General features: G+C 44.0%; 1 protein-coding gene across 5 annotated transcripts in view; it reads left to right on the top strand.

Annotated features, from left to right (window-relative positions):
• The first annotated feature begins 974 nt into the window (after positions 1–974).
• Positions 975–24,701, top strand: part of PACSIN1 (protein kinase C and casein kinase substrate in neurons 1) — a 70,938-nt gene continuing 47,211 nt past the window's right edge. The window contains exon 1 of one of the 5 annotated variants that reach the window (XM_083509242.1): positions 975–1,139. The gene's annotated coding sequence lies outside the window, so the exon portion shown is untranslated. Of the gene's footprint in view, positions 1,140–16,742; positions 17,178–24,701 lie in introns of those variants that run through there. The other 4 variants (XM_083509240.1, XM_083509239.1, XM_083509238.1 and 1 more) reach the window with 4 other exon arrangements.

Below are 24,701 nucleotides of genomic sequence, written 5' to 3'. Positions count from 1 at the left end.
TTTATACAAGCTGTTTCAGTATAATGCACATGGGCAAAACATAGTTCATTTTTTTTCAAAGGAAACAAACAGAGCCACAATGCCTGCTTCCAGACTTAGCCCCAGTCATTGCTCTTCAGCTGTAAGCTACAAGCACAATTGCAACTGGCTATCCACATTATCTAGACTCTAGAGCAGTTCTGGGGAAGCTGTGTTCCTCCAGGTGTTGTTGGACTCCCAACTCCTGTCAGCCCCAGCAAGCATAGCCAATGGCCAGGGATGATGGGAACTGGAGTTCAGCAACAGCTGGAGGGCCCTATAGTATCTATAGTATCATGCCTCTTTTGTGTGTACATCCTGCTGTCTTCTGTACATACCAGTGGGTGTGACATAGATGCTTTGATTGGTAGCTCTTTGAAGCTCAGCACACATTCACCATAACTGTCTTGCTGGGTACCATTTTATGACCCCTATTCATTTTTTAAAATAAATTGTTTAATCATTTGTTAAACAGTTTTCCAGCTACTCCCCCCCTAATTGCGATAATATTCCTTTCAGCCCACACAGGGGCTAAATATGTGATTGGCATCAGTCTGCTTTAGCTCTGAGAATCTGGTGGTGGTGGTGGGAACTGTTGAAGTAACAAGGAAGCAAGAATGAGAAAGGCGAGAAGAAAGGAGAAAGTAGAGGGAAGTAGAAGGGGAAATGGGAGGTGAAAGAAAGGGACAAATTTGCAAAAGGCTAGATAAAAAGGCAAATATAAGGGGGGGCAGGAATGGGAAATAGGGGGATCCCAGGAAAGGGAGAGCACTTACACCCCCTGATCTTATTTTTTTGCTTTCTCTGCAGTAATGTTTTCACCTTGTGCTGTCAGCGAGTCATTACTCACAGCCTGGCCACCGATTGGCTGGCTAAAAATGCCTCTCTAATCTCTGGGCTGATCTTTACCCCCCCTCCTCCCCATCTGCTGTGACCTTCCTTCCAATGTGTACAGGCAGAGAAAGAAAGAAAGGGAAGAATCCAGTATAGTTCCTTTGCCAGGCAAACTGGCATCCTAAACTGAAAGTGAGCCAGGCAGGCCAGACTGCTATCAACCTGACGGGCACTGGGACCTCACTTATCTGGCAGCATCTGATGGTCTCTACAACCACTCCAGAAAGGTAGGCCATGAGGGATTCTCCCGTCCCTTAAGAGCATCTTTATTGTATCATCTGGGGGGTTGTACTCACATTACAGCAGGCTGTTCCATCAGCCAGGTGGTCCACGGCATCAGACTACATTGTTGGGATGAAGCCAGCCTTGGCAGGGTTGTACGTCGCTTTTAGTATGCCGGCAGCCAATCTGCTAGTCTGATCTAAAGGTGCGGGTGTTAGGCCTATAATGTTCCCATGAGACAAGCTGGCATCAGGTGACTGTTGAGAACCATAGAACAGCATAAGGTCCTGTTTCTAATTGCTGTGCTGCCGTAATTCCATTCATGCTCACAAAAGACACAGACACTCATGAGGCATTCTCACAGGGGGTAGCACCACGTCGTGTAAGGATCCACCTTTGGTTATGGCAGGGTTTTGGTTTTGGGTGGTTTCCACCTCCCAACAGTTCAAATTACCCGCAGTAGCTCTTATTTCATCACTTCAGTTCAATAGCTCCCTCCCAGCATAAGCAAAGCCCAGAGGATTCATTAGATGCTATCCAGGTAGACAGAGAAGCATCACTTATCATACAAAAGCTGGTGGCTAGGAATGAGGTTGATGGATGTGTTGTATCTGAGAGGTGCTGGGTAGTCTCTAGCTGAGTTCTTATACACAGTTGTTATAGATGTGTCATGTCATATTTCTTGTGTACGCTGCAACATGGGCATTGATGGCACTATACAAATAAAACTGAAACCCAGAATATATTCAACACATGATATAGAAACATGGTATGACTGTGATCTGGAAGCTCTATCAGTGTAAAACGCAGACGCCAAACAACATTTAGCGTACCATCTTGGTTGCAACTGTGATTTGCTGTCCCTGACGGGAACATAAACACAAAGCTGGCACCATCTTAAGATCAGCTGTTCTGTCTCTGATAAGCGCTGATCCATAAGCTCTACAGAATCTATCTGGGTCTCCTTGGTTTTAGCTTTATACCTTTTTACACTGCCAGCTGTTTCTAAGGCAGCCATGCAGGAGAGGAAACAGATTAGTGGGAAATGATTAGCCTAGTAGGGTGTTTTCCAGGTCTCCACTAGCATAGTCTTCCAAGGAAGACTGCGCAGTTATCCATTGGCACGGTCTTTTCTGTCTCTGCTCCAATGTAATGAAAAGCCCCTCCCACCTGAACATCAACAATGGGAAAGGCATAAAGAAACACCACTACTTCAGTCCTGCATGACACGAACAACAGCAACAGAGCAAATTTATGCAGGTCTACTCAGAAAAGTGTGTATAGGATTGCAGCCTAAGAGACTGATAAGCTCAAATTTGAGAATGGAAAATTATATCTGCACTTGGCTGGAGTAGTTCAGAGATGGGGGCGGAATCACTTTTTAATATTAATAAAGTTATAAACACGAGGCTCATGTGTTGTCTGTAAATATGCTAGGGAGCCACATTTGGACTTGGCTTTCTGATGCAAAGTACAGAAGGTTACTATGCTGTAACAGCTGTAGCATTTGAGGTGGCCTTGAATGAAAACTAACTTTGTCAATGTAGATTCATCTTACCATTACTTAAGGAGTAGTTTAGTGACTCTCTTAAAACAGTTCAGTTTTCTGAGTATCAAGAGATGCCCACACTTGCTGCTAGAAGACACTACTTTTCCAGACAGAGCAAAGTTTTTGATAGCGATGCCTTCCGTTCCTTTCATTCCATCTTGTTCCTGCTAAGAAACTCTTCAAAATGTTAATCTCTTTAGTGGTATATGTACACCCAGTGCAGCTCCCTGAATTATTAATTGTCAGTGCAATCCTTTGCATGTCTACTCAGAAGTAAACCTCAGTGACGCTTACTCCTGGGTAAATGTATAAAGGATTGGTGCCTTAGATACCCAGGATCTCAACCACTCCTGGATGCAGTGCCAGGCTATTTTGTGCCCTTGCATGCACATACCTCCCAAAATTGCTAACTTCAATTTTCAAAAAGAGATGTATTGTAGAAAAAGCAACAAGCACAAAACTTGAAACTGCTAAATTTATTTTAAATTGCAAGAATAAGTAATACAAAAATATTTTATTATTTTTCTCAAATACAAAAGAAAATGTTTTAGCACATAAATCATTTTGAGTAATTTTGTGAACTGTGATGTTAAAATTTAAGTTCCTTAAAAGTTTCAATTTCAGGCATATCAAAATCTCACTTTGCATGCCTTTTCGTTTGCTAGTTCCTTCAGGCTGATGCTTAGGCATGTTCAACTGATATAGTTGGTAAGCCAACTAGTCTATTTTGCACCATTGTTCGGTGTATGTCAGTTTTTATAAGTGAGCTTTGAGAAACTGTGTTCACCACTTGCCACTGACACTGGAAATGTGAGAAGGATCCCTAGAGCAACAGAAACATTAGGCACATTACCCAACAGTTTTTGTTGTGGTGGTATGGACTTTGGATTCTTTGAGTTATAAGTTCACACTCACAGACTTTCAGCATCAATATCGTTGTTTCCATTGTGCATCAATGATTTTTTGAAATTCTTGCAGGCCTTAAGTGTTATGTACTGAAGTTCTCACCCTGGGCCAGCAGGGGGATAGTGTAGATAGTTATGCAAATAAGGGATCGAAAGTGATGTTCAGTGATTGGATAGTTTTAGAAAATTGTTACAGTTACATTGTACTGGAGCTCTATATAAGCAGGCTGACTGAACCCTTCAGTTCAGTTCTGTTCTGGCCTGTGAATAAACAAGAGCTGTTTGAAGAATCGCTGTGTCGTCTGATATGTTCACCCACAACTTAACATTAAGTATGTCTTCAATATATATATTTTTTGTTGATACTGTATATATCATAGCCAAATTGGGAATTCCATTGTTGTAGCTATCGGAATCTCTCTTCAACAGCTTGTGTGGCCATGTCTAAGACAACATAGTAGAAACCTACTTTGAATTTCTGCTTTGCATCTTGTGGTGCCTCTTCTTGGGCCTCATACTCAAACTGCTGTTTCTTTCTCCTTTTTCTAACTTGTTCTGTCTCAAAGTTCGGTAGTATTTCCAGCTGCTTTGCAATATCTTATAAGATAGAACAAAAACTAATCTATATGAAATTGTGCCCCTCAAAGGTCAGTACTGTGCCCCTCTTGATATCTGCACCCTAGGTGACTGTGTAATTGGCCCAATGACAGCACTAGCCCTGCCTGGGCCCAGTGTCATCTAGGGCCCCTGCTGGCATTCCAGAGAAACTCAGGCTGCTTCTTGTCCTTTTTGCATCCAACCCATGTGTATTTGTTATGATAATGTTGTTCAGGGGCTTGTGTCTCTAACCCAATCTGCTTCCTCCTGGTTTGAACAATGAAATTAAAAAATTCTGGGAATTGGTAATTTTCGTACCTGTTTAGCTGAGCCCACTAACAGTTTTATAAAGTTTTATAAGTGATATTATAATGCAACATTTTATTTTCAAGCAGTATGTCTTTTTCTGCTGCCTTGATTCCATACAAATAAATATAAGTTCTGAATTGGGGAAAATATGTGTTTTGCTATTATGATTCTGCTTTTGCTTAAAACTTTACAATGCTACCATCTAAGCTCCATCAGACTGTGAGAAATGGACATTTATGGACTTAAGTATTGTAGGGGCAAATAGGCTTTCAGTCAGCTCATAAGGCAGCTTACCTGAGTGCAACTGCTTGAGGTGTCATAGAATCATAGAGTTGGAAAAGACCACAAGGGCCATCGAGTCCAACCCCCTGCCAAGGATCAGGCCAAGAATCTGTGGGAGTGAGGGTTACCTTTTGTAATTGAGATGCTAACATAAAAGCTGATGAACCTAGCTCATTTTTTGTGTCATTTTGGTCAAACACAGGAGAAGCATTACTGTGGGCAGATAACTCCATTATGACATTTATTTACATTCATTCATTAAGAATATTTCTAAGCCACTTTTCAGCTCTAAACAAGGCAGTTTAAACACACAGAGGAAAAAATAAAATTATTAAACATGTTTTAGCAAAGATCAGATACATAAAGAGCAGAGAAATTAAATAATGTATTCAAACTGAACACAATTAAAAGCCTCATGAAAGACAGTAGAAACATTTTACTGCCAACTTAAAAACCACCAGGGATTTCCTTTGGGACTGGGGTGCTGATAGAGAGGAGATCCTATCTCAAGTCCCAATCAACTGCACCACTTGCTTTAGATCAAGGATGGGATACCTGTTGCTCTCTAGATTTTGTTGGATTCCAACTCTCATCCACCCCAGCCATCAGGGCCAATGGCCAGAGGTGATGGGAACTATAGGGCAGCATATGGACAGCCATAGGTTCCCCATCCCTGATTTAGATGGAGAAGGAACTATAAATATATAAGGATATATCTGCAGAAGCGACACATACTGGGGGTTCCAATTAGGTATTTGTGTATCTGGATCACTTCAGATTTTGAGGAGTTAGTACAAGTTCACTTCATAATAAACTCCAAGAGTAGTTTATAAAACAGGACCTGGCTAGATGGGCTTAATTGGAAACTGGAGAAAACATGCTATTTGGGTTTTAATTTGAACCCAGCTTGCCATTAAGCAGTTTTAAGCAAAGGATGGAGAGGTTCCCAATCTGTTTCTAGTTCAAAGGGTTCAGGAAATATCAGCAGGCATTACTCTCTGTCACCTCCGTTGGCAGGGAGATTAACAGTCTTGGCCAGGGTTCACGTGAGCAACTGGTGTAAACTGACATCCCCAATTGGAGTTCAGCACTGCGTCAGCCTCATACTCATGAGCATCTCTTGTCTAGATTTCCCTGCCTCTCTTGAACACGGATTCTTATTTGGCCTGGGCTCTAACAGGGCACTCAGTTGTTCGCCATTGTTAAGCTCCAGGCAGCAGCCTTTATCACAGCCCCACCCTGGGGGAATTACTTCCAGATATAATATCCCCAGGCTGTGGCTCTAAGCCTGTCACCTGCTATTGTCCCACAAATTGATAACACACACTCACAGGTTCTAGTTACAGCTTTCAGAAGCATCCACCTACAGTATGTGCTGAGAGTAGAGCTGTCACGAAACCATTAGCACCTATGCCTGGAGGGCAACTACCCTTTTTCACATCAGCGATGCTACAGCCTTTTACCTTGTCTGGCTACGTGCAGCAGAAACACAAGGGGAGCTGTCGAGCTCTCATAGTGCACCAGCAAAAAGGCATAGCTGTGCAAGCTGGTCTTGTTCTCTGTGCAAACTGGAAGAAGTGCTAGCAAAATTTTCACATGGCATTTATTGTATGGTTTTATGTATAACTGTTGGAAACCGTTCTGATATTTTTAATGAATAGCATGGTATAAATATTTTAATAAATAAACTGCTTTCTCTTCATCCAGACAGGTTAGCTAGGGCATTACTTAGCTGATCTTATAGGGCAATTCCCAGTTGTTAGCCTATTTCAGCATGTAGAAATATAAATGCACTAACAAACATCTGAAATGTATTTATCTCAAGTGGCTCTGGATGTGGCTGTCAGGAAGGAGCCCTCCCTACTCCTAATCAAATCTGGTGAGAGATAGGATTTTAGTAAAGGTAAAGGTAAAGGACCCCTGGATGGTGAAGTCCAGTCAAAGGAGACTATGGGGTGCAGCGCTCCGCTCTGCTTTCAGGCCAAGGGAGCTGCCATTTGTCCACAGGCAGCTTTCTGTGTCATGTGGCCAGCATGTCTAAATCACTTCTGACACAACAGAACACTGTGACGGAAGCCAGAGTGCACAGAAACGTCGTTTACCTTCCGGCTGCAGCGGTACCTCTTTATCTACTTGGATTGGTGTGCTTTTGAACTGCTAGGTTAGCAGAAGCTGGGACAGAGCAACGGGAGCTCACCTGTTTTTAGTAGTAACACTTGTTATTGCCTTGATGCACTCTGCAAATATCTCTAAATTGGCCAAGGCTCTGCCTCACATAAATCAGACGCTCCATTCCATATTAATGTTTAATTTTAGTTCATGCAACAGCCTTCAGCAGACATCCTGGTGGATGGGAGATGGGGGCATTGTTTCCTACTTGTTAACAGCAATTAAAACACTGGCTATTCAAACTAGGACTCTTTGGGGCATAAAAGGATTATTTCTATCAAACAAATTGGTGAGCACTACTGTGGCTCCCATTCTTGACTTACTCATATGCTTACTCTTTTCTGCATGGGGCTTTGATTGAACAAATGTGGAGCTGATGTGGAAGATCCTGCCGTGGATTTCAGAACCATCTTCTCTCTCTCAGATTGATGCCCTGGTCTGCTAGGTATGGCAGTTATGCTGTAGGTAGTTTACATATTTCATTTCTGACCCTCTCCAAGAATGGCTATACCACAATTTCCCTTTAGTTTCCTCAATCTCAGATAAGCTGCATTTATGCCACGTCCAGCAAAATACTTGGTTTACTGTTCGTTATTAGTGCTTCATATACCTGCAGTTATTTCAGTAATTGATTTTAGGTATCTCCTGTTAAGAAGCACCCAAGTTTCTTATATAACTTGTATTATAAAAATGGCTGGCCTTCTCCAAACGATTGCCTAAATATATATCCCTTCTGCGCCAGCAGCCACAGATGAATTCTTTTTCCTCAGTATCTGCTGCCGTCACACCTCCCCTTGCAAATTGTAGCTGCAAGTACTTTGATAACTGGATTAAGGAGAGCCTTGCTTGCTCACACTGCGGCTCCTTGGCTTTTGTGTCCTCTGTGGAAATGCTAATTCAAACATTTCTACAGCAGCTCTCCCAAAGTCTCTGACAGCAGACTGATGTCAGGGGATGCTTAGCCTTCTTCCTCCTTCTATTTCTCGTCCCATTTAATAAAAGAAGAACAATGAGCAGTATACAATACTCTGGTGCATCAGCAGTCCTCTCTGGTGCCCACAGAAATAGGTTCTGCAGGGGAAATATGTGACGGCTAAAAGCTAAAGAAACACAGGGGTTAGCACAGGTTTCTTCACAAGCAAGCACAGGAGGTTTCTGACACTGCTGATTAACAATGTGAATTTCAGTGTTAGCAGTGCACAAGCAGGGAATGAGTCGGACCAATTATCTACATCCGGCCTGAACTGTGGTCTGAGTGGGACTGGTGAGCTTGGGAAGGCGGTATGGCCTGTGAAGGGGGCATGGCCTAGGGAGAGTCCCAAGGGCCACACAGCTTGAGGTTCCTAACCCTTGTTTGATATGGTGCAAAGTTTGAGGAAAATAAGCATCTTAAACCTCAATGCCCCTACAGCTTGGAGCACGGTTCAGGAAGTTTTGCACAAGGGATTAAAAGCAGAAGTGATGTGCAGATAGCTAGGTTGTGAATAATCTTATTACCGTATTTTGGGAATAATATGATCTACTGAGGTCAGGTGGTAACTGTAAGGGTGAACTGTGCTCAGGCATAATGGTGCCTTCCCTTTTCTAAACTGGGCTCACTTTTTTTTGCAAGCACCTGCCACGGCTGGCCAAGCCATGATCAGATCCTCTTCAGCAACTTTCCCTTGGCCTTGCTTCCTCAAAATGAAGCAGTGATTAATAGGTTGCTAGTACTGATGAAACTGCTCAGAGAGCCAGGATGGATTTAATCGTAAAAGGATTCTGAATCGCTGGCACTTGGATTCTGTTGTACGTTAAGGGTAGCTATTGATTTACTACACACGGGGGCAGATGGCAAGGGAATAATTTCTTTTTCTGAAAGAGACAGATGTGAATAGACCAAGAGGCAGTGAAACTATTTGCAATTTGAACTGAATTCCAGCCTATTGCACATAGTCCCCCTACCCCCTGTGGAACAGTGATTGCTGGCCCTTGATGTTCTTTAGCTCATTCTTGACAGCAATCTAGTTCCATGTGTCATAACACCCTGCTTGCCCACAATGTTGGCGCCTTTTCTCGTATTAGGAATGGGGAACCTGTGGTCCTCCAGATGTTGTAGAGTTCAACTCCCATGAGCCTCAGCCAGCATGCCCAATGGTCAATGATGCCTTTTTAAATTAAGAAATGGGGGGGGGGGTTGATAGCTGTTGATAATGTTACTCCTCTAAGGACGATTGCATTACTGTAAATATGTAGATCTAGGCAACAGATAATAGGAAAAATGGTGTTAGGGCTCTCTAGGTCAGGCTTCCTCAACCTGGGCCCTCCAGATGTTTTGAGACTACAATTCCCAGCATCCCTGACCACTGGTCCTGCTAGCTAGGGATCATGGGAGTTGTAGGCCAAAAACTTCTGGAGGGCTGAGGTTGAGGAAGCCTGCTCTAGGTACATAGATAAAATTGTAGAAAATAACACCCCATTGCCAAAAAGAACAGTTTCAAGTACACAAAAAGCAGAGTTCCTGACTGAAACATATAGTCATTGAAGAGCATTTAAATAAAAGTTAATAGACATGTTGCTCAGGACATAAAAAGCATACATGTTCAAAGACAGAATTGGGAACTATGGTCTTGCCAGTTTCCTGAAAGAAGGTGCAGGTACCCTGCGTGCATATAGCCATAGATCCCCCTTCTCATCTTTTGCTAGATGTGGGGCTGGGCGATATCTGGGTTTTAACACTGTGAGATATCACCAACTAAACATTGTGATACCAATATATCACAATGTCCGAAATAAGGATAGAGCTATGTAGAGGCATTGGTTGGCTTCATGGTTTTTCCGGCACTGTGATTTTTGCCAGCGCCTGCTCTTTCAATTCACTGCCCCCTGCAGGAGGCAGGGGAGAGCTGAGCTGGCAGAGTTAATGGGGCTGCAGGAATTGAGAGAAACACTGGCTGGCTTCGCGGATTTTCCCACATTGTGATTTGTGCATAACGCACGCACGCACGCACACACCCACACCCCACGATTTACGATATATTACCTGGTCAAAAAATATGAAACCGATATCATGATATGGACTTCAAACCAGTTTTGGTTGATACATGGATATATCGCCCAGCCCTAGCTAGACGCACAGCATTCAAAGGATGGGACCAGTAACACATACATTGAAGCATGGCCAGCCATCATGATCCTGATCTCTCTACATGGGCTTAGTCTGCACATCCAATTCAAATGCTAGATTGTGCTTTGGGTAAGAAACAGAGGGCAAGATTCTGTACTTTTAGTAGGTGTATACAGTACAGGAGAATTTCAACAGGTGCAGCTTTTCACATCTGCATGACAAAAGAGGACTTGACAAAATGCTGCCTGCAATTCCTTCTTTTACACCCGATTTATCTTTTCTTTTTTCTTTTTCTTTTTTGCCCAAGGACCACACTGAGAATTGGCCCTACCCTCCAGGGCTGTATACCAGAGGTGGGCATGGGGGAAATGGCCAACACACTAATCAGCACATCAGAGAAACTGCAATCTCCAGTGAAATAAGAGATTTTAAAATGAGAGGGACTTGCAGAAACACAGCCTCAACTCGTCATTGCCTGCACTTTGCCCAGCCTCCCTCGCCAATGCCAAGTGGATGCAAAATGCAAGCATGATAGCCTGGCAGGGTTTTTGCGCTCAGTGACACAAATAGCTCTACATGCCACAAATCTCCAGAACTGGGCCCTGTCTATATTAACAGCAGGGCTGGGATCTTGGGAAAGTAGCAAGTCCCTTTTCCCGGCCTTACAAACAGCATCTTCCACAAAGCTCCTTGCAGCTTGCCAGAAAAATTGAGCCCTTCATGTCAGAGACCATGCCCCTTCCCTGGAAAGAGTTCCGGAGGATGCCTGAAGGTCTGGAAATTAGCAAACAAAAGGTGGATTGTTTTGGTGGAATGAAGCTGGGTTTCTGATGCCACCTGCACAATGACACAGTCTTTCACAACGATTTGCTTTCTGAGCAAGCAACTGCAGAGGGCCCAATTATTCTGTGATTCTAATTAAGGACACAAATAGCGTAGCGTCTGCATTTTCCCAGGAAGTGGGGAAGGGTATCTGAAACAGGCAACTAGCTGAGTGCATCTCTTGTTTGAAGGTGGAAGGGACTATGGGAAGCACAGAGGCAACAGCCAAAAGCTTCCAGCTGCTTCTACAATATGGCACAACAACAGGACACAGATGACTTGAGAAAGCAGACATGAGAAGGGATAGGAAGGTCCCATTATGGCATATCCTGCCTTGAAGCACAGTGAAACCACCTACTTCAGGCAACACATTGAGATGAAGGCAGGAATTGGTTTCTGAATGGTGCAGCAAACCTTTAATAGAGATGGCCTTAGGGGTGTGTGCATGTGCACCATTTGGGATTTTCATCAGGCAGCAAAAAGTCTTGAGCCAATGTGTGATGTTACTTTGGTCCCTGTGTAGATAGCAGTAGCATAGCTGTACCAGTGATTGAACCAGTCTGCCATTTAAATTCCCTACTTTGGCTCTGGGTTAGAGCTGTGAGGCTGTACGGCATCCTATCACAATATAATTAATTGCACATGAACATGAAGTGGGTGCAAAATTTGCTCACATGTGAAGAAGAGAACTTGTGTAAAGGAGGAATAGGCCCAAACTAAACATGGCATGGAATATTATGCATATTTATCCTGATTGTTACAAGAAGGAGAATTTGCCCCTCCAGTATATTTTCTTCCATCAGTGGAAAAGCAGCTTGCACAACAATTTTGAGCATATAAAAATGTTGTGCCAGGAGTGGGGATTCTGCCATTCCTCCCCTTGAACTCATAGCATCTCGTAGCCATTTCTGATTTTAAAAAAACGTTGGGAGAAAGATATACAAGGACTGCAATCCTATGCCCATTTGTCTGGGAGTAGGTTCCACTGAACTTAAGGAAGCTTACTTTTAAGTCAGAATATATAGATTGTACTGTATGAGTCTATTTATTTCCTCTGTTCCCTTCTGCTAGCTAATGAAAGTCAACTGAACTGCAGGAGAAAAAGCTTTGCATACTGAGAAATTGATGGAAATGTTACAATTGCAGTGTTGTTTATGGTGATTGGAGAGGAAAAGCAATGAAACATAACACAGCTATTTTTAAAACCTGTTTCACACACAACATTTGGGCTTGGACCTGAAAAAGCCAAGTGTGAATGAGCATGTAGCCACATGCTGTTAGATTTGCAGAGTCATCTCTCAAAAATGGCTCTTAACAGAGTAAGACTGCTTTCATCACCACATCTGTATGGCACCTGAATAATGGGGCTCTTATCTAAGCCAGTAGTTTACAGATGTTACATTTGCCTTCAGATCCTCCTGTCAGATTTGTCCCAAAGGTGCTGGTTTTACACATGTAGAAATTATCCAGATCTGAAAAGCAAACCAGCATGCTCAAATAAAAAGCTTGTCTATGAAAAGCCAGGTAGCAATAACAACAGCAGCAGCAGCAGCAATAATTCTCATTATTTTTTAAACCGTTTAACCATGGGGAAGCATAACTCTCTCGTTCTCTCATACTGGTTAATTCATCTGTAACTTAAACTGGCACAAGGGATTCAGTCTAGCGTATGCACATACAGCAGTTATACCAATACCTGTTTTGTGCAATTCTCTACTGTACCAAAGGAAGCTTCCCCCCACCCCCACCCCCGTTCTCTGAAAAGCAGAGCTTTGTATTATTCCTTCCATGGGGTATATTCTTATCTCCTGCCTGGCCCCAGTGGATAAAAACTTTACCTGTAGGCAACGTTGGCCTATCTCAAAATGGGAAATCCGGTGAGAGAGCTTCTCTTTGAGATCTTCAGGAGGCTTTTGATGAAAAAAAGGAAGGAACCATATGCCAGAGAAATGAAGGAAAGAAAAAGGAAACATCAGAAGTAACAAAAGGACTTTTAGTTTAGCAAGGTGCAGAAGGAATGGAAGGCAGAGATGAGCCATTTCTCACGTCTATTCCTAGCCCGTGAGTGAATTATTGTCTGTCTGTGCCTACACTCCCTCTCCTGCTGAAATGGGGAATCAAGAAGCCAGATGAAGGGTGCTGAAGACAGAGAGCCCTACTGTGCTTCATTAGGAAGTCAAATGTGCTCTTTAGAAGAAAGATGAGAGGCTGCCTGAGACAGGGAGAAAGCCACAAGGGACCTGGTTTACGTTCTCAGAGCAACTTGATCCTAGCTCTCCTGAACAACAGACAACCCTTCTTAGGCAAACGGCATCATTACTGCAACTGCTTCTAAGGACTGGCCTGTTGGCAGCTCTAACAGCTTTTAAGGATGTGCCTGTTAGTAGCTTTAGATTTCCTCTAATCTCTTATTATCTAGTTGTACAGAAGCACCACTAAGGACATTGGCTTCCACAAGGAAAGCACCATTCTCCAATAGACCCCAGCCATGACATTCCAGATTAATCTTCCCATTTGTGCAACACAGCTAAATCAATGGGGGCACAAGATCTGGGCTTTTTAAATTCAAGGATGCAAGTTGTTTTTCTGCTTCAGATGTTGTTTAACATTAAGAAAAGTCACTTGGGTCAAAGCTATGTTACCCATCGGGAGATTACATTTCTTGACACTGTCTGGCATTGTGAATGGTCTTGTATGTCTCCATTATGTGTTAAGATTGAAGAAGAGTTTGGATTTGATATCCCACTTTATCACCACCCGAAGGAGTCTCAAAGTGGTTAACATTCTCCTTTCCCTTCCTCCCCCACAACAAACACTCTATGAGGGGAGTGGGGCTGAGAGACTTCAAAGAAGTGTGACTGGCCCAAAGTCACCCAGCAGCTGCACGTGGAGGAGCGGAGACGCGAACCTGGTTCCCCAGATTACGAGTCCATCGCTCTTAACCACTATACCACACTGGCTTTTTATTGTGGCTCACCACTAACTTCTAGCCTAAGACACATTGTGGAGGTTTTTCAAAGAAGCAATGGCCATACATCTGGAGCATTCACAAGACTGAAACCATGTCCAACATTCAAGCTGTGACCTACATGTTAAAAAGGTTGTGTGAACTAGCCCTTGTAGCTTCTCTCTGTCCTAGTGGCACATTTTGGAAACTGGGCCAATACAACTTTCTTATCTTACATAATGTTGCAAAGAGATGCTGAGCTTTGTGGAAAGTTATGCACTGCATGCAGATTCCCTCCCCACTTTCCTTAAATAATTCCTGTTTGCTGCACTGGGCCTTTTATGGGAGGGGATAAATTTTCTGTAGTGGAGAAGGCTTGGTTGTGGGAAAGCCAGGTATAGATATTCACTTGGCTATGATGCTGATTCGGTGGACTTTGGCAAGACACTTGAAAGAAAGCAATGAGAACAAGGAACAAGGACAGAGGAGGGGGGGATACAGTAGGCAGAAACAGTTAAGTACAAAATAAGACAAAACATTGCAGATTTCCAGAGAAACGTTTCATCCAAGTTCAGCATAGGCCTTTGATTTTTTGGTACAATAGCTTGGGTTCCACTGTGGAGTGGGGAGCATAATCCACTTGTCACTGAACAGATTTTAACAAGTACAGGCATTCCCCACATAGACAGCAAGTCACATTTTAGCTTTAGTACAAGTCACACAAGTTCTCTAGCATTTTATCCCATCTACATATAATGGAAGCTTATGGGGAGAGAGTGGGGAGAGACAGACAATCCAGGGCAGAATACATTCAGAGGATAGCTATACTGCTCTTTGCCTCTATTTTTAAAAATAAAAACCCAAACCACTTTCTCTTCACCTAGACATGGAAATTAAAATTGACTAGTCCCCCTGCTATATTATGAAGTGCCTAGTGCCTCCTAAATCAGGTAGGCACTTCATAACATTGGCTATATGCAGGAAGAAGAATGCCTTTGCTCACTTGTTACAAAGCAGTAACTCAAGTACCAACAGTTGACAAAATTGCAGGGCACCACTGAGGGGGCTGGATAGATGGCTTTACTCGAGCTTGTTGCTTTTTTAAATGACTGGATTGAGCACTCATGCACATGATTTGTACAGCTGAGCGGCACACAGCCTCTAATGCTTCTTTTTAAAAAGACCCAAAAATTTGGGGCACAGGAGTTGTATCACACACTAGTGATGGCACAAGCACCATTCAGGTAGGGGCATGTGGTGCTCACCTAGCCATATTCCACAAAGTACCCATAACAGCAACGGATGGCATACTGGCTAGAGGAAGAAACGTACCTTTTTAAAGGAGCAAAATACTGCAAATCACTAAAAATTGGGTATTTAGGGGCCATCTGGTTACCAGCTAGCAGAACTTGCAATACAGAGCTGAAATTTTCTTCAGCCTATTACCGTACCACTTTAAAATCACTCTAGTCCTCCAGGGACAGCAGTTACTGTCACATCTTCTCACACATGCAAAAAACTTCCCTCCCTCTAGGAGTTGTTGTTTGTTTAATTGGTTAGCATAGACGAATGTCAATGAACTGACATTGCTGCTGTGATGAGGCTGCAGTAGGTGCACCTGGTAGATTGCTTCATCTTTGTCTTGCTCAGGGGAGCACTTTTTAAGAGGCACTTTACCTAGGGCAGGTAGGGGGATCCAACTGTGGCCCTACCTGCAAGTCAGTCCTCCAGTCCCAGTGACAAGCACACATCCCACTTGAGCCTGGATTCCTACAGGAAAATCTTATAAGAGCTGCTGATACTCTTATAGAGCAGGAAAAGAAACGTAGAAAACATCCCAGAAATAGGCTCCGTAAGTAGATGCTGCTTCTGCAGTGGTCTACAAGAATGGTATACTGTATCTTGTAAAGTTACCTAATTGCACAAACAAACCCAAAGACTTTGCTAGGCTAGGGAGACCATGTTGTTAGGGTAGTCCATGAAAATGCATGGGTGGTCATCTTTCCAATGTTAGGGTTCCACTTTAGATAACTTCATCTACAGTATCATCCTTTTTGGCATTACCAAGGAGTCTGTGGTGCATTAGTTCAGTTGGGTAATTTTAGCTTGGCCTTCATTCTCTTATGGGGGAAGGGTGTTCTTTCAATGGTCATTTGTATTACTTCACTTCAGAAGTGAAGTTAAACTATGCAACTCGCTCCTTCCACAAGGTGCAGCAATGACCACCGATTGGGATGGCTCTGAGGGGCTTTGAGAGCGAGAAACACCGGTTCCCAGGATCCTTAGGTATACTTGGCCATAATGCCTATGCCTTCAGGCAGTATGCCTCTTGATACCATTTGCTGGGAACCCCAAGGGGGGAGGATGCTGTTGAAGAGCGGACAGGTCACTGGAAGACATGGGCCTTTGGCTGGATCCAGCAGGGCTTTTTTTTACATTTTTCTTAAGGTGAGGCAGCCCTGTGGGACCTGAGGGCCCTCTGTTCATTCTGCTGCGTGGTGGGACAGACTCCCTAAGTAGGTCTTCCATCCCAAAGTCCTGCCCTGAGGGACAGCAGAATGGCTGGAGCATGCACAGACCTCAGCTTGTCCAGGAGACGTCTCCTCGGGAAGGCCTCGATATTTACCGTCTTCCGGCCTGCTGCGCACAGATAGTCCCTGGCGAGCAAGCTCGTGTGTCCTTACATGTATCACTTGAGGGAGCACCACACGTGTCGCACGCTTGCCTGTAGTCACGCGCGCTTGCGTGTGTCAGCAGAACCCGGCGTTGCGCGCGCGGGGAGCGGGGGGGGCGGTGAGAAGGAGCAGGTGCGGGAGGCGGGTTTAAGGCGTTCTACTGCCACCTGCGCGCGGGAGGAACATTCCGCCGAGGCGAGAGCCCGCGCGCAGGGCGCCTGGACATATATGTGTGTATGTGTGTGCGTGCGTGCAGTTTTGTCTGCGCGCGCGCAACCCGGGTGGTGGGAGGGAGAGCGGCTGGAAAGAGTGTGTGTTGGTGGGGAAGAGTCGGCGCTGGCAGGCAGGATGCGCTGAGCATTACCCAGTTGCCATAGAAACCAGCAGAAGGAGGTGGGCGGCCGGTCGAGGAGGGGGAGCGATTTGCCCGCAGTCGTCGCGAAGCTGCTGCTGGAGTCGGAGCTTCGCCGGAGGAAGCAAACCTCGCGCGCTCGCCGCGGTTCAGGTGGGAGAGGAATTTGAACTCCCTTTCCTCCCCCGCCCTCCTGCACGCGCGCGCGCACACACAGCAACACACAGACACCGCTGTGGCTCCTCAGCCTTTCTCGAGGGGTCTTGCAAGGGAGCCTGCCCGGGCAGTCTGCTAAGCCTCCCGCGCTAAGCAGCGGCCGGAACTGCACAGGTAAGCCCTCGTCCCTTATGTCGGGGTGTGTGTTCGTGTGTGTGCGTGTGTGGGGAAATAATTATCGGGGTTCATATTTTGCACCCCCATTTCTTTCCCCCCTCCGCCTCCCACCCGCCAGCCCTGCAGCATCGAAGCGGGGACGGTGGGATTTGAAGCAAAGGTCCATCAGTTTCTGAGTGCAGCTGCAAAAGAGGCATGGGGTGGGCACACAGCCCCACCGAAGAACCTTTCCGGAGGGGCAGGGGGATGGAAGGGGCAGTCCCTGGGCTTCATCTGTTTAGTTGCGCTTCGGTAGAAGCTTGTCCCGTGCATCTCTGGATCTCTCCTCTACTTCCCTTTTTTCTTGGTGTGTTTTTTTCCTATTGGGGTTGCACCTGACAAGATGTGGGTTGCACTACATGCAGTGGGAAGGAGAAGTGCGCTACTGTGACAAAAGCCTGCGTTGGGGCTGAATTGTGGGGCAAAGGAGCTGGCGGTTCCGCAAGCACCTGGTGGGCGGGTGGCTGGAAATGATACCAGGATGAGCAAAGGACTCTTAGCTGAACTGACATGTGGCTGGGTCCCCACCTTGATTGATGTCCCTTGCTGCAGGGCAGTCTGCCTCGGGACACAGGGGTGAACTAGATGATCCCACTGGGTACTTTCCAGCCATGGCGATGATGAGCACATTCTGCAGTTGTACTGACCTTTCAGACTTAGACTGTCTGCACCATTTTCATTTAAGGAAGAATTGCACTGCTCCTTGAACGTCAACAACAATTCTATGTGATGCAGCAGCAAAAAAAGCTAATGTTATTCTAGGCTGCATCAACAGAAGTATAATATCCAGGTCAAGGGAAATAATAGTCCCACACTATTATGCCTTGGTCAGACCACATCCATTTCTGGGTGCCACAGTTTAAGAAGGATGTTGACAAGCTAGAACGTGTGCACAGGAGGGCGACCAAGATGATCAGGGGTCTGGAAACCAAGGCTTATGGGGAATGGTTGAGGGAGTTGGGTATGTTTAGCCTGGGATATATCTATATATTATATCTGTCTTGGATGCTTTAGCTGTGATTCCTGCATTGCAGGGGGTTGAACTAGATGACCCTCAGGACCCCATCCAAGACTGTGATTCTGTGATTATTATTAATATTATGGGATTGTAAGAGAGGTTCATTTGCCTCCTCCTCCAGGGGTGCCAAAGGTTCTCAAAGAGGGGGAGGGTATTTCTTGGCCTCTTCAAGGAAGGAATGCTGGAAACATTTTGGGCAAAGGGAAGGATCATGATCCCTAACTCCATCTGGAATGCCTTCAGATCTCTAATCAAATATAGCCTATATATATATATATATATATATATATATATATATATATATATATATATATAGAATTTGTCATCTCCAGGCCAAGCTAATGGGCAATGGCAGCAGGGTAGGCCAAGGTTTCCATCTTTTAGGGTCCATTACATTATTCTTTCCATTTCCAATACTGCAAGGGCATTCCTCATTATTCCAGGAAGAGAGAAGCTAGATCTGGAAAAAGGAACCAATGTGATGCACAAATGCCTAAAATCTGCTTTATGCTGAATTATTTCTTTTAGCTATCTTCATCCTGCTCAATTTAAGCCATGCACCATCACCCCCTCCTCATAGCAGAATGAATTGTTTTTGATAGGGGGCAGGGAGGAAGACTAGTTGTTGTAAACAGATGAGCTATGCCTCATACCTGTAGGTGTGCTGTGGGAACTCTCTTCTGTGACTGAGGAGAAACCAGGTCTAAGGTGTGGGGCTTATAGTCCTAAATATGTAACCTAAGAGCAAAGATATCCTGTCTATCCTTATGTCTTCTTGCTGGGCAGAAGTAACTCAGCCATCAGGTGCAGTGGTTTCTAGAAATGACTTAAAATCATTGTGGTTATGGTCTGTCTGCCAGTCTAATAACACGTAAGATCAGAGGTTTTTTTATTGCATGCAGGCATGTTAAGAGTGAGAGCCTGTACTTCGTGGGATTGGTGCATGACTTGCTCACCATGGACAGGGAGTCAATATGGCAGCATAATCCCATTGCCATCATTTGCCCAAATGGTCATGTGAATTGGCCCTTGGATGGTTTGTAGCATTCTCCTAGATTTGGTTACCTTTAGTCACTCACTGCAATCACAGAAGCCTGCCACACAATTTCCTCCTTTACGAAAACTTGCATCAATTTCCTGAAGCCATGATTGAAGCCAAGTACTTCACTATCCTTAATACATCCCACACATCCAGTTTTCAGCATAAAACCATCTGATTTTGCCTCTAGCTTTGCTTGCATTCTACAGAGTATCCTGTTCTTCTGTGACTCTCTTCTGCATCAAATCCAAATTATATGCTCCTTCATACTCTATCAAGCAAACCCCTTTTATATTACCAATGTATTTTCTCAACAACCTATTGTGGCAAACTGCTATTTCATTTTGATCCAGTCTGTAAGACTTTATAAAACAGACAAGACTAGAAGTGGCATAGGTGCAAATTGGAACTGAAGCCAATAGGATTTTGGTGGCACAAGTGGCAGCCTCAGGATTTCTTTACAACACAAAGCCTATAAATTCATTCTTCTCTAAGTCCCATATTTGAATAAAGTTGACAGTCTCAGTGCTCTGTCTAATAATTTGTCATGTCACTGTCTCCTTTCATTTGCTGAGAGATACCTAAATATCTCCATTGCCTTGTTTCTGGAGTAACTGTAAGCTCCTCTAGGCAGGGACCTGCTATATCATCTGGTTTATTCTGTAGAGGATCATGTACATTTGGAGACTAGGACAGAAAACAGAGGCTGTGAAAATATGAAGATGATTCTTGATTGCTGATTCTTAGATAATATTCTTCCCATCACCAAAGGAGAGAGAGAAATTTCAAGCATGGAGGCAACCATTATCATGAGGCATGTGCAAAGCTGCTTCCTGGCATTGGCATGCTTCCAAGTGCTGCAGCAAGTATAATATGCAAGTACAGATTCCAGCAAGATCACAGTGCATCCTTGGCATTCTGATTTTAAAGGATGCTTGACAATAAGTTAAAGGCTGAAGTGTTTTTAGAGCAAGCTTCAGCCTGAGGTTTTGTATGCACTAAACAAGACCTGCCATCACGGAAGCAGTCACCTGGAACACGGATGCAATGACTACACTTGCTTGTGAAGCCCTCATAGTCCCTGCCCGAGTGCCATGGTTCACTAGCTGCCGTGAGGGCCTGGATGGCACTTGTTTAGACAGCAAAACTAGCCTCCCTTAACTGTTAGGTAGATGTATTTTGTTAAATAAGAAAGCAGCATAAAAAGGAATCAAATTCTGTATTCAGAAGAAGTCTGCAAAACACAACTGTTTGCATAAGGCTTTTTGAGCATTTCAGCAGAATTTGATTCTCCATTCCCTACCCTAGAAGGAAGGAGAAACGTAGTGGGGGGGAGAGAGAGAGTTTTAATGGAAGACAGAAGGTGTTGCACCATGCTTCCATTCAATCCACTCATATCAAATGCTAAGAATCAAAGGCTCCCTTTTTAAAAGGCAAATCATCATTTTCTTTCAAAATTGTAAGGCTGTTGGGTGTGGGTCGTTGATTATCCTCTTCCCATTTTGAAATTTTTGATGTTTTTTTTCCTACTAACATCTATCACTGCCAAGCACCAAAAGGAAAACACAAAATTATGATAGCTGGACACCTTCCCATTGTTGGCTGATGGCATCCAAGGGCATTGTTTTCTAGACGTCAGATTTGCAAGAAAGTATAACACATCTCTATATACTCTTTTTAATCTGAAGACTGCCATATCCTTGCTCTGGATTGACTTTTTTAATAAGGGTGTTCTAATGTATTAGGTCCTTATTTGATGAGAAAGATGATAAAATTTAATATTCCAAGAGTTCAGAGTGCTTCAAAATCTAGCTGTAATCCTTACAACAAGCCTGTAAAATAAGTCACTATTATTGCCTCCAGTATTGTAGAGAGAGAGAGAGAGATTGGCTGGCCTAAGGCAACCTAGTGAGTTCACAGCAGAGGTGAACTGAAAACTGGCAACTTGCTGCTACAATAGTTCATAATGATAATAAGGAAAAGGGGAAAAGGAAAACCATGTACATATAACAAGAGCTGTGAAAACTCTGCAATTCTATGCAAGTGTAGAATTCAACATCCTGTTAGTAATATGAAACAAAAATCTGGAAAGGTTGTGAGCAATGCCTGATGACATCCCAAGAGACTGAAGAGGCTTAGTAGCCATTTTCAGCCACAGGCAGACCTGACTTCAGTGCCCTGCATAGCATTTTGTCCTTCCTCATGACCTGCTGAAGCTGATTGACTTCTGCAAAGCAAGCATGCATACTGTATGCAAATATGGTTGGCAGGCATTACTGTTTGAGATTGCAGAATATGGCTTTTCTTGGCATAGGGCTTGAGCTACCTTGGTGCAGGGGTTTTATTTTATATTGAAATATAATTTGGAAGTATAAAGAAGGCCCACCCCTGCTTGTTTTATAGCTTTGCATAGCATCGCAATTCTAATGGTGTTTAAAAACAAACTAACAGGTCACAATCAGTTATATTAATCTTTAGCAGACGACAAGGTATTTCCTTTCCATTGCATAATGTTTTAAACAAGACTTGAGGAGCAAAGCTATGCACTGACTTCAGTGAGACTTACTCCCAGGTATTGTTACATCCCACCCCTATCTCAAAGTGGTGTGAGACTCCAGGGGTGCCAGCTGCTTACCCAGGGTTTGTGTTTCCATTGGAAATTAGGCACAGCGGAGACTGCAGTGTCTTTATGAAATATGGTTTATTTACACATGATTACCACCTGTGTCTAGATGGAGAGAGTTCCCAGCATTCACATCACAAGACAGTCCTTTGTTGCTTTTCTACGAGCAGCAAACACGGATCTGCAAAGAGAGGAATCCATGCTACCTGTGCCTCTGCATTATGACTTCTTCTCTTTAGCCCCATATGACTTTCTGTCCACTTCCTCCTCCTCCTTCCCAGAACCACTTGCAGAAACAACAACTCCCACTTCTGCATAGAGCAACACCCACTGTAAGCCTGGCAGCCTCCCCCTCCATGCTGGGCAAAGAATCTTATAGTTTGCAGCTGGCTAACGTTTATCAAACAGATGAAACCATTATCAGTCTTTTGGGTCTTCAGTGACCCACCCCCAGTAAACCATCACAAGGCTGGCCTCATGAGGAAGCTAGCTGGTGTTATTTCCAGCGTTTGCGAAATTCATGAATTTGTGAGTTTGCTCAAATTCTAAACCTTTACTGAATCTAGAGGTTTGGGGGGGGCTTGCCCCTCCCCAATTTAAAACATATGTTGAGTTACAGCCTTAAGCTGCAACCATTTTTCCCCCTTTTAAAGATGGTTGTAAAAAACGGGACTACTTTGGTAAGGCAGCAGGTTTGGTATGACACAAGTGTGGTGTCAAAGATAGAGGCTTGAACCAGGAAGAGAAAGGTTCAGATCCCTGTTCAGACAAGATGCAAACCTGGTTGATCTTGGGTCAGTTGCAATCTCTCAGCCTAAGCTACATTTTAGGATTGTGGTGAGGACGAAAGAATAGGAACACAATGCATACCATCCTGAGCTCCTTGGAGTGTTAGTGGGATAAAAAAATGTCATAATAAATAAACATGTAGGAAGGATCCTGAAGCCAGCTCCATATTTAAAACACATTTTTAATGGGAACCAGGCAGAGGGCCTACTCAGTAGTGGCGCCCGCCCTGTGGAACGCCCTCCCATCAGATGTCAAGGAAATAAACAACTATCCAACTTTTAGAAGAAATCTGAAGGCAGCCCTGTTTAGGGAAGTTTTTAATTTTTGAAGTTTTATTCTGTTTTCAATGTTCTGTTGAAAGCCGCCCAGAGTGGCTGGGGAAACCCAGTCAGATGGGCGGGGTAGAAATAAATAAAGAAATAAATATTATTATTATTTTATTTTGAGGGTTCTCCAGGTGGTAGCAAACCACAGCCTGTTCCTCTCTTCTAGGTAGAAACTGGGGCAAACCACACTTTATTTTAATCCCACTTCTCTTTCTTTCCTTTTTTTAAAGGTGTGCTTAATCATGCCACTTTTAATTTGAAGAAAAAGCAGTTTCTTTTTTCTGCTGATGACCCTCTACTATTTGCTGCACTTAGAGTACATAAGACCGATTGTGGTGGTGATTTGGGGCAGAGAACTAGTGCATGTCCTGATTCCAGATCAGGAGTGCAGCGCTGGACCAGGGCCATACATGGTTGCTTTTGCTTGAAAATAAAAGTGGCAATGTTAGGCATTGGGGTTGGGGGATTGGTTTGGATTATATTGTCGGGTCCCAAACAAGTGTGTGATTTTGCATCTGTAAGATGTGGGTGTGTAGTAGAAGAGATTGCTGAACTTACTAAACCAGCCTCTTTGTTAAGGCAATGGGCCTGTTAGGCATCCATTCTGAAGAGCTGATCAAGTGCAGATGTGAAGCCATTTCAGGAGGGGATAAGTCCCTCCCCCCACATCAAATTGTAGGTAGGAAAACAGTAGCCCATGGGCTAGTCTTCATTTAGTCTTGTCTGAAAGACACAAGAGGCTGAATTTGCTCTGTGCTGAATCCAAGGCTTTGGGAACGCCCCCCTAGAAAGCAAGTGAGGGAGCAATGTCTGTTGATGCTATGAGCCATTCCATCCCATGCTCAGGTTGTATATATGGGTAAATAAATTTGTGGAAGTAATTTAGGACTGATGGTCTGAGGAAGGGGGTGTCAGACCTCCTTAGTTCCCCAGGTAGACAGAACTGCAAGGCAAGCAGAAGTCAGCCCTTGGAGGGAGATCAAGGTATGAGTGCCAGCACTCACCATGAAGTTGTTATAGTAAGTGCCACACTTTTAACTAGTGCTTTTCTTCTAGGGGGAAAAAGGTGCTGGTACTGTGTACCCTTGAGTACCCCCAGAAAAAAGGACTGAGAGGAAGTATTGTTGCATGCCACTCCAAACTCCTAGTGGTGCAAGATTCCAGGGTTTCAAGGCACTTCGTCAAGGTTCACACTTCCTTTTGGAAATGAGGCACAGCGGACACAGTGGTGTCTTTATGATATATGGTTTATTTACACATACTGTATATACAACCTGAGCCTACGATGGAGAGGTTCACAGCATTAACACCACAAAGGGGTCTTGTTTCTTCCGTAGCCACAGCCTTGGATTCAAACAGAAATCAAACACTGCTCTCAAACTTTGCTCTGACTCTCCAGCTTGCTGCTTTACCTCTTCATAACACCAACTCCCACTTTCAGCCCTCAACTCAGGCTTTGTCCCTATCTCTGAGTTAGTTTGCCATCTCTCACAGAGCCCCCTTTCTCTTAATGGCCCATCACCCAGGCAATCACCTCAGCATAGGAAGCTAGCCTGGGTTATTTTTTTAACACTTGCTGGATCCAGGAGTAAAAGGATATTGCATGTAATCTAATTCCTCCCCACAAACTCATAACAGTATAAAGCCTATATAGAGTCTTGAATTGTTCTCCATTAAAAGTATAGTG

Source organism: Podarcis liolepis, assembly GCF_965112155.1.
Source record: "Podarcis liolepis genome assembly, chromosome: 6".
NCBI lineage: Eukaryota > Metazoa > Chordata > Lepidosauria > Squamata > Lacertidae > Podarcis > Podarcis liolepis.
This window is presented reverse-complemented; position numbering and strand designations above follow the sequence as displayed.